The sequence below is a fragment of the Monodon monoceros genome, unplaced genomic scaffold (assembly GCF_005190385.1).
Source record: "Monodon monoceros isolate NGI ecotype Baffin Bay Population unplaced genomic scaffold, NGI_Narwhal_1 Super_Scaffold_15, whole genome shotgun sequence".
NCBI classification, from domain to species: domain Eukaryota; kingdom Metazoa; phylum Chordata; class Mammalia; order Artiodactyla; family Monodontidae; genus Monodon; species Monodon monoceros.
The window spans coordinates 22,838,735-22,848,847 of NW_021703771.1; the positions used below are offsets into that span (position 1 = coordinate 22,838,735).

At 49.8% G+C, this 10,113-nt stretch overlaps 1 protein-coding gene across 1 annotated transcript in view; it reads right to left on the reverse strand.

Moving 5' to 3' along the window:
• BACH2 (BTB domain and CNC homolog 2) overlaps positions 1-9,091 on the reverse strand; it is a 357,893-nt gene extending 348,802 nt beyond the window's left edge. The window contains exon 1 of the mRNA XM_029223454.1: positions 8,730-9,091. The gene's annotated coding sequence lies outside the window, so the exon portion shown is untranslated. The remainder of the gene's footprint in view (positions 1-8,729) is intronic.
• Positions 9,092-10,113: the final 1,022 nt, after the last annotated feature.

Genomic DNA, 10,113 nt, shown 5'->3' on the forward strand with positions numbered 1-10,113 from the left:
TACGGTATTTGTTTTTCTCTTTCTGACTTACTTCACTCTGTATGACAGACTCTAGGTCCATCCACCTCACTACAAATAACTCAATTTCGTTTCTGCTTATGGCTGAGTAATAATCCATTGTATATATGTGCCACATCTTCTTTATCCATTCATCTGTCAATGGACACTTAGGTTTGCCCTTCATATTTTCAATATTACAGTGGTTTATATGCTCTAATCTGCTTGTCTGTATTCTCTGTCTCCAGGGTTGGGTTTATAAAGAGCCCTCTCTTCACTCAGAAATTCCCTCCCATCACTAGGGTACCTACCAGTGTATGAAATTCTACTAGTCCCATCTCTAGGGTTTTACTTCTTTGGCTTTGTCTCCTATTAATAAGCTGATGCTTCAGAAAGAATTAATGCACTAGGTATGCTCAGTTATTTATACCCCAGTAACATGGTTTTCATAAAAATCCTTTTCTGAGATTGGTTTTGCAAGGGAAGGAGGGGACTGGTTAAGGACACTGGGTGGCCTAAAGGCAGCAAAGCACAGAAGAAGTCAGGGCAGAAAGCGGCCACTGGGAGAACTGAGAGTGAACCTTGCTGGCTTCTTTAGGATTGCAGCAAGGACCGTCACCCTGATGCAGATCTTCCCAAGCAGATACGTGAAAAGTAAGGGTTAATGCTAAGTATGTCTACATTTTCCTCTTGCTGAATGGGTAATAATGTCTTTTATAGTTAATTTCATTTTTTTTTTTCACAGTTTGACTCTTCAGGGCTCATTCATTTGCATAATATGGAAGCTTGAACCTATATAGATGTTCTACAAATCAATGCAAGTAATTCTCATACTAAATCAGCAGCTTTAATTTAAGCTCATCATTGTTTGCATAGAAATCTTTATGCACTCATCTGCTTGATTTTTTTAATCACTTAAAACCTCCAACAGTGACACACTAAGCATCTCCCCATTTAGCCATCTCCAAAATCTGCACTAAACACTGAAAAATAAGCACAGTACATTCATACGCTTGATCATTTCCCAAATTAAGCTTCAAGCGCATGCTTCATGTTCCAGCAGCTCCAAGGATAATGCCGCTTGACTAAAGATGTCAACTTGGACGTCCAGCCCAGGACAGAGCTGAGTCAGCGTTCTAAACAGTGACCCTGCAAACCCGGGGTAATCAGGGTCACTGCCAAACCAGCTGCCTAGCGGAGTCCTTTAAAACCATTCAAATCTCCTGTTGAAGGTTGCAACATGCTAATCTGGCAAGATAATCTCTTCCTGAAATTGCCTAGAATGAGAGCAAAGGTTACCTGCTTTTATCTGTTACTAGCAACTAATATTTCTAATTAGGAACTCTAATGGAATTGGTTCTGAATGAAATTCTTCCTCCTCAGTAGAATAATCTACCTATTATAGGAATGGTTTCCTACACCTTTTCCTTCCTCATCCAAAAAGAAAGGAAGGAAGGAAGGGAGGAAGGAAGGAAGGAAGAAAGCTATAAACAAATTATTCACATAACAAGAGGGTAGGAGCATGAGTTACAAGAAAACCCTGGGACCAGAGTCATGGGATTCATGTTTTGTGTCTAGTTCTTCCTTTGTCTTTACATGTCATCACTTCCATGCTCTGATCCCCAGATGGACACTTAGAAGTGAGGAATGCAATTCTTAGAAAGTGAGTCAGATGAAAGACAACAGATACATTCACTCAGGTTCACTGAGAAATTATTTTTCAATTTTATCTTTCAGATAGATGCCAATAAAATATCCAGTATTTCAGAGTGAGATGGCCTATATTTCCACTTCTGAGACCTGGTAGAGAGCAAAAAGGAAAAGGGCATTCAGAATAGCACAGTGGTTAAGAGAACAAGTTCTAGCATCAGACACCTAGTGTCCAATCCCAGCTCAGCTACTCATTAGCTGGATGACATCTGTGCCTCACCTTCTAATGATCACACCTGCCTCTAGGTGGTTATATGGATTAAATGAGTTAATATCAGTAACACACATAGGAGGCTCCCAACACAGGTTAGCTACCACTAGAGAAAAAGAAAATAGAGGAGTTTTAGCATACACTAAAGTCAATTTGTTTTAAATAGACACTGTCCGCACTCCTAAATTGTGCTAAGAATGGTCTATATAATCATCCTCGGTCTGCAGAGGCTGGAGACCCTCCCACTCTCGTGTGGGCAGGGGCTTCCAATAAGCTGGACTCACATTTTCACTAGAGACCCTCGCCCGGGGCCCACACACATCAGCCAACTGGGAGGGCATGGCTGTGTAGCTTCTTATCATTCAAATATTGTCAAAACGACCCTCAATATGTTCAAAATAAGAATGCTAACTTGCATTTTTTTCCAAGTATAGAAGCGAACAGTATTCTTGGCAATTAACAGTTCTGTTTTTATCAGGTTCTAAAGACACAGGTAAATAAATCAATTCTGGACTCTGTATACAGGAACAATTATTTGCCAAAATGACTCCACGGGTTATAGCATGGTTTATGCAATACTCCAAAGGGCCACAGACAGGAGTAAATTAATAGGTTGAGGAGAGCTAGCCTCCAGTTTCAGACAGGCCCTAACGGTAGTTCACTCCACAATTCCTCGAGGAGGACAGCTCCAACCTCCCAACCCGGTCACATTCTCCAGTACATCCTCCAGTGCATAAAATACCTTTCCTTCACAGAACTTGCAATAAGTTATCTGTGGCTGTCTGATAAATGCCATCCCTCCTGCCAGATGGGGTGCTTCATGGGGGCAGGGCCAGCACTGGCTTTGCTCTCCGCTAGCACCATGATCACCTAGCACTGCGCCTGCCACGTAAGAGATACTCAGTATACGTTTGTTTAGTGAATGAATGAGGCACTTGCCTCTAAAGGATGGCATTTCTGGACACTTAGCCCATTTTATGGCATCCATGAGCTCCTGTCGCTCAGGAGAATACAGGAAAATAAAACCTGCTGATAATCTGTTGGTACTAGGAGACGAAGCAAACTTCCTGAGCGGCACCTTCACTTTGTTTCTCTACTTAAAAGAACGGGAGTAAACACGCTGGGCTCTCCCAGCTTTAAACTCCAAAGTGAAAGTCCAAGCTAAGCCTTCTATGGAGTAGACTTGTGAAGAGTCTGGAGGAAACTCCTGAAGCAATCGCAGGGGAGAGACAAAAGGATGGCGCAAGACTAACTTTGACAACAGACTTGGAAACTCAAAAAGTTTTCCTCTGCGACTAACCTGGAGTTTGTCCACATGCCAGCTGCAGGCTCAGAAACAAATGGAGATAATCACGAGAAGTATGGGAGGACTGGAAACGGGAGGATTTAAATGCTTGGGAAAGGAGAAGATGAAAGCTGACACAAGCAGGAGAGGGAACCGGCAACCAGGCAGCCGCTTGCAGGGGCATCAGCGCCGTGTCCTACTGCCGCCAGGAGAGGAACGAAGAGGTCAGGGAAGCAAATGACACATCTCAGAACCAAAGGCCAATTTATTATCAGGCTGAGGAACAAAAGAGAAGTTAACCAGGGGAATATGCTGGAGAAGTGGTGATTATGAGGTCACTGGGGAAGACTGAGAGACATTTTGGCTGTAATTCCAATGACCAGAATGAACAAGCACGTGAAATGCTTTCAGATTGGGGAGATTTATTATTTTGGAAAAAAATAGCTCAAGGAAAAACAAAGGCAACATTCCTGCCTGATTTTTGAAGTAGTGCCATTAGTAGGACAAGGTTCAATTTCCATATTCTTTAGAAAAGAAAGGGTCCTTGAAAAGGACATCCTGGTGGTTTTAAGGAGACTTCCAGCTTTAGGGAAGCTGAGCAGCATACTGATGGTAAGAGTAAGTTTCAGTTTTAGGGAAACTGACATTTGAAATTAACAAAAAGAAAAAAGGGAAAAAAAGTAAAAACCTCCAACTGACAAAGAAAGAACTACTTTTCTATTAAATATCATCCCAGACCAAAAAAGATGAGTAATATTCTGGGCAATCTGAGTTTACAAAATGTTTCACAGCAGGTTTCAGTTTGGACTTGAACAATTTGTAAATATTTACATAAAATTTAAAAATGGAATAGAAATGGGTTATATGCTGGCGACAATACAGGAGTGATTTTCTGTCATTCCCAAGGCCTTGGTGCTGCTTTCCCTAACTCGGCTTCAGCTCTGCCAGAAGCTTCTTATTTTCTTTCCCAGAGTAATGCCAATTTTTGCAAGCAGCCCTGACTTCTGAACTGCTAGTGCCTCTGATAGGGTCATATGTCACTGGAGCCTCTTCAACATCCCGAAAAGGAAAGGAGGAGACAGGGAAGCCGATGCAGTGTTTGCTGTCTGAATCGCAGGTTTTGACAGATACGTTGCAGATTGAATCGTTCCCTGTTCCTTGTACGTGAGGGTAAGAACTGGGTTCTCTGTATGCTATGACCCCTACCCCACGCCCAGTCATTGACTCAGGGCTGGATTGTGTATATAGGACAGGAAAATAACCTTTAGACAGTCAGGACAACACACACTGCATTCTGATGAAATTCTTTCCAACGAGAACCTTCCTATTCTGTAGAATGGGCACAATGCCTGCTTCATAGGGTTGCCTTGAAGAGTTATCAAGATTATGTGCAGGGAAAGCAGTTAGCACTGTTTCTGGCACGTGGTGAACATTCAAGAAATCACAGCTATTGTTTTAGTGGGTGTTCGCAAATGTCAAATTCTCATGGAGGAGTCCTTAAGGCATTAAACAGGCATGTTACACCATGTGGTCAATAACAACTACATAGAGGGCAGGTGACCCAAAAGCAATGGATTATTTACCTGCAGAGGATTATACGGTGCCCTCGATATTAATTATTTGGACTTTCACGTTGTATCCTCTGTTAAAAAGAAAGCTATCGATCCCTGAGTGGGACTCAGTGTTGATTTCAATTGATTTAGAGTTCTGTTTTTCTTGCATTTTTCAATTTTCCTGACCGCGGTTAACCATCCACTTGGTGGAGATTCACAAACTGTCTTCCTATGTGCCAGGCCTTTAGAAAATCGCCAAATACAGAAATATTAGACAATAAGACGTTTTAGCTCACTCAGCAGTGGGAGTCAGGGAGCCTGCAGGCCAGCTCTGGAGCTTTCAGTGTTCCCACCCAGTGTTTAGAAAATGTTTGAGTGAATATTTAAAAATTAGGGGATTCCACATTAAAAACCCTGATATCCAGCTTCCCTCGGAAAAATCAGAAGGTGTGGCAACACAAAGCCAGTATTCCCACCCATTCCTGCCTGGCAACAGTCGACGACAAGGAACTGAGACACAGTAGTGGTTGCCTGCCACTCCACGTCGTGCCCCCTCCTCACGGAGACCAGCGAGAAATGAAAATGAAGGGCCCCATGTTCAAGGATTATTAAGGCTCTCAAGAAGACAACAGCAGAAGATTAACCACGTGTGAGGTCCTTCTGAGAGGGGGAAGGGGCCCTGTGCAACAGTGCAGGTCACATGCCCACGAAACTGGCCCTGCTGCTCAGCCAGACAGGGAGAGTATTTACTTAACTGAGTATAAGCCAACATTTACAAGAAGCCAGACAACGTACCCCCTGAAATCTGAGGTATACAAAAAGTAGAGCAGTGGAGCCCAGCCCTGCTGAGCTAGACAGCCACTAGGATCTCTCTCCTCCCTTGTTAAGGCTGGATCCATACCAGAGACACTAGGCATGAGTTAATCCAAGTAAAATTAAACCGCTCCCAACAATACAGATTGGCCTGAGCCCTTTTGTTGGCATCACAGGAGCCTCGATCACAAATTCTGAGGAACAGCTCACAAGCGCTAATGAGTAAGTCCCCATTGGCTGTGCAGACAGTGGGCTCAGAAGTGAAGCGCTGGCCTAGGAGAGATGTGAACGTGAACCTGACCATCTGGCTCTCTGCGACTCACTTTGATCACAAAATGAATTGCAACAAATTGAAGAGCACATGGCTAGAGTTAATTGTCTCATCTGTAATCTGAACCTACTTTTAGGCAGTTACCATTACCCTCCATCAGGTGGAAACGTTTCTGACTACCACTGCAAAGTGCATTTTCCTGATGAACTGTAATGGGTCATTAAATTCCATATCAGAACAATACTTTGCATTTATGCAGTGCCTTTCATCCAGGGATGTCAGAGTAGTTTGCAAATAATTAAGCCCCTCACACTGCAGCCAGAGGTGAGTGACTGGAAGGGACTTGCCTGAGGGCACTGAGTCAAAGGCATAACTCAAAAGAATGGCTCTCTTCCAGGCACTGATAATACTGAAAAGTGACTTGCGGGGTGCGGGTGTCCCTGACTCCCTCCCTCCCTTTCTGCCTTACCTCTTCTCCTCTATGGAAGATCCTCACATGCAACATACAAAGAACTGACAGGTAGCTAACAGGCATGCATATAATTTAGCTATGAGCTCAGACACACATATATGAGGAGAATGTTCTTCCACGTAATCCTGGCATATACAACACGAAGTGACATTTCAATCCACCTGCAGAACTGACGGACACCAAAAGAATGAACACATTTATGATTACCAAGTGGCAAACGTAATGTCTTCCAAAATGCAAAATGAAAATATTATTCAGCACAAATAAAGTATGTTCTAACAAAAGTACTTTATTCCATGGTTGTGTTTTCCATTTCTGGGACCCCCATTTGAATGATATTCAAGTTTCAGGAACAGCAAATAGGATGGAAGTGGACAATCAATGCATGTTTTAAGGCAGAACACTAGGAGGGAGAAACATTTCAGCCACTCAAAGTTTTGGGGTGCAATGATAAACTCCTGAAAACCTGAATTTATAATGGAAATGCTGACAGACCTTTCACGGGAGCAGTTTGAGTGCAACACTTATTTAGCAATCTCTCTTACAGACTAAAGACTAATTCTAACAAGATGTCATTTTGACTCACGTTTACTATTACCTGGAAGAAGGAAAAACGCCGTTTACTCGCGAGCTGCGAGCTGCCGGAGCACCAGGGTGGAAGCAATCTCACATTTTAAGCAAGACGCCGCCGCCTTACCAAAAGAGCCTCTCCACCGAGGGAGGGGCAGCCCTTCCCGCTCAGCTTCTTTCATGTCAGCCGCAGCCTTCGCAGCTCGACATGACTTTCCTACATGTTACATTTAAATGATCTGAGAAAACCGTTATCAGAGTTAACAACTCTAATTTTACTCTAAACAGACAAAAGCAAAATATCTCATTAGGCATCATCTCCGCCAAGGTTCGCACTAGGCAGGAAAGGATTTTTATCTAAAGTAATTACCCTTTTTAGTTAAACACACTCAACAGATGAAATTTACACAGGGAGTCAGAGACTGCAGCACTAGACAGTGAAGGTGAAAACCGAGGAACGCCGCGTCCCGTCGCCCGCCCGACAGCCGGGAGTGGGCCGCTCAGTCGGGGGTGAGGCGCCCTCGTCCCTCTTGTTTCCCAGGGCCCAAGGGTTGCGGCGACGACGGTGACCGGACAGGCAAATTGCGAGGCGCTCCTTCTCGGGCCACAGACAAAACCATCGGACAGCGGTTGTGCAGGAACTTCCCCCAAGTTATCAAACTCCCCTACACGCGAGAGGATGCTGGGGATACCCTGCGCGCCCGCGACCCCCGAAGCCAGGGGTGCGCGACCCCTTTCACACGCGTACACCCGGCCCTGCAGGCTTCCTCTCACGGTCCGAGTTCCTGCAAATCCTCGGCCAAACCGAGGTCGCTGAGATGCTCACTCGAGTCCCCTCTCGCAGCTGGGGTAGCCCAGGAGCGCCGCCCGCCTCCCTCTCCATCGGCGCTCGGCTCCTGAGCACCCACCCAGCGAGAGGAGGAAAAGTGCGAGACCCCACAGGGCACCTCGGCGTGGGGTAGGTGGAGAGATGTCCCCTGGATAAACTCCTCTCCTAGGTGGAGCTTCTGGGGCTTGCAGACTGAAGTGTGGGCAGGGAGAGGAGGGTGTGTGTTGCACTTTGGTTTCATGCAGAATCTTGGAGGAGGAAGGTGCAAGATTTCCCTCTCTGAAGGCACAAGCCCCTCGGCTTGAGCTCCCTGGGACGCATTTCAATAACCCGGTCATTGGTAGTAGTGATTCCACCCAGCGCGCAGCCCAAGGTCTGCGCCGCGAGCCAGCAGCCTGCCTCTTCCCGGGACCATAAACTTGGGCTTTGATGCCCCGCCAGTCGCTGTGGTCCCAGCTACCCGGCGGCGACTGACAGCCGAGCGCAAAGCTTCGCGGAGCAGCCCCGGGCGCGGACGCCGCGGGCAGGGAGGAGGCCGCCCGGCCTGGCACCGCGGTCGCGCGCTGGGGGCCGGGGCGCCCGGGCCTCGCGGGGCCGGGAGCGAGCCGTGGGTCTGACAGCTGCTTCAGCTCGCGCGGACGCGCGCCTCCCTCCAGCCCGCCCTCCCCACGCCTGACTTATTACCCTCTGCTCCTCCTCCCCCTGCTGTTCCAAAACACCCGTCGACGCGAGCAAAATACAATGCCGCCTCGCCCGCCGTAAACAGCCAAGAGAGAGAGCGCACAGTCTTCTCAGCGCGACCGCCGTCTCGGCTTCCACCCCCTTATCGTTCCTAGAAAATGCCATAAAAGCGGGCAGGGCGCTCGGCGGGCGGCTGCGCGCCCGGCGGCCGCGGCTCCCTTCCCGCGTCGCTTCCCCACGCTTCCCCTCCTGCCCCGCGCGCCCGCTCCCCCCGCCAACTTGCCCCGCCGCCGCCCCGCCCGCCGCCGGGGCCCGGGACCCGCGGCCGGGGACTCACCTCGCCAGAGAACTTTGCGTCCTTTTCCGCCTCCTCTTCCCCGCGTCCTCCCGGTCCGCAGCCTGGGAGGGGGGTCACCGAAAGCTCGCGGAGAGGACGCGCATCACATGGCAGCACGTTCCCAGCCCCCCGAGTGTGCCGGGAAGGGGGAGGGGAAGGGTCGAGGGGAGGCCGGGGAGAAAGCGAGAGCCCGGCGGCAGCGGGAGTGGGCAGGCGGGGTGGCTAGGGCGGCGGCGGGCGCTCGCGTTAGCGCTGCTGCGACCGCAGCCCGGGCGTGCACGGTCGCTGCTGCCGCTGCTGCCGCTGCTGCTGCTGCTGCTGAGGCGGCGGCTGCTCGGCGCTGTTTGCTCCGGGCCGCTCGGCTCCCGCTCTCCCCGGAACGCCCACACTCTCAATCGCTACATTGTTGACATTCGGCGCTGACGTCACCCGCTCCCCATTCACAATAACTTTACGGGAGCCGGGCAGCGCACCTCCCCGGCCGCTGGGGCGCCGTACGCCCGGCGACTAGCGTAAACCGCTCCGCGAATGGCGCTCCGGGGGCTGGGGCGGGGGACGGGGGGCGGGCGCGCGCTCGGCCCGCTCGCGGGAGGGGGCGCGCCTCACGCTGCCGCCGCCGCACTCCCCGCTTTGTGCGGCCGCGCGGCCTGGAGAGCCCCCTGCTCAGGGCCCGCCGGCCGCCCGGCTCGGTCCGGCCTTGCCCGCGACTCGCAGGAGCCTTGAAAGGCCAGGGCTGGGGGCTAGTGGGGTGGGAGGAGAGGTGAGGGCTGGTGTGGCACCTGGGGAGGGGCGGCAGAGCCCAGGGCACTAGACCGAGGAACGGGAGCCAGACCTCGAGACCTGGGATTCCGGGGTTGTCTAGCGTTTCCCAGGAGGGTCAGGAAAAGATGCTCCACGGGCCCCTCGAAGCTGACCGGTCCCCCTCTTGGGAGGGGGTGGGGCGAGGAAGAGCAGCTTCTGACCTAACACTGATATTGACGTTTGAATCCTTTCCAGGAGGGCCTCGGCCTGTCCCACCGAGGGAGCCTCTAAGTCCCCACGCCAGGGTTTTAGAAGGGGCGCGAGCAATCGCGAAGCTCACTAAAAAGCCTACCTCCCAGCTGCAAATCCTCAGCTCCTGACGGGTTCCAACCTCCCCCCTGCCGCCCACTCGGGAGGCCGCCAGGGTGTTGCTGCTGCACTTTAAGGCCATCGTGTGGCTGCCCTGTCGGAAGAAAGCTTGATGGTAGTAAGGGTTTTACAGAAAGTAATTAGGACTTCGACTGAACGAACATTTGCAATAAAAGAAGGTTGTGTTAGCGTAGTGCTGGTGCCTGCCACTTTATGCCTGTCGAGGCCACGTTCCCTGAACACCTATAACTTGGGCGCCTTGTGTACAGGCAGT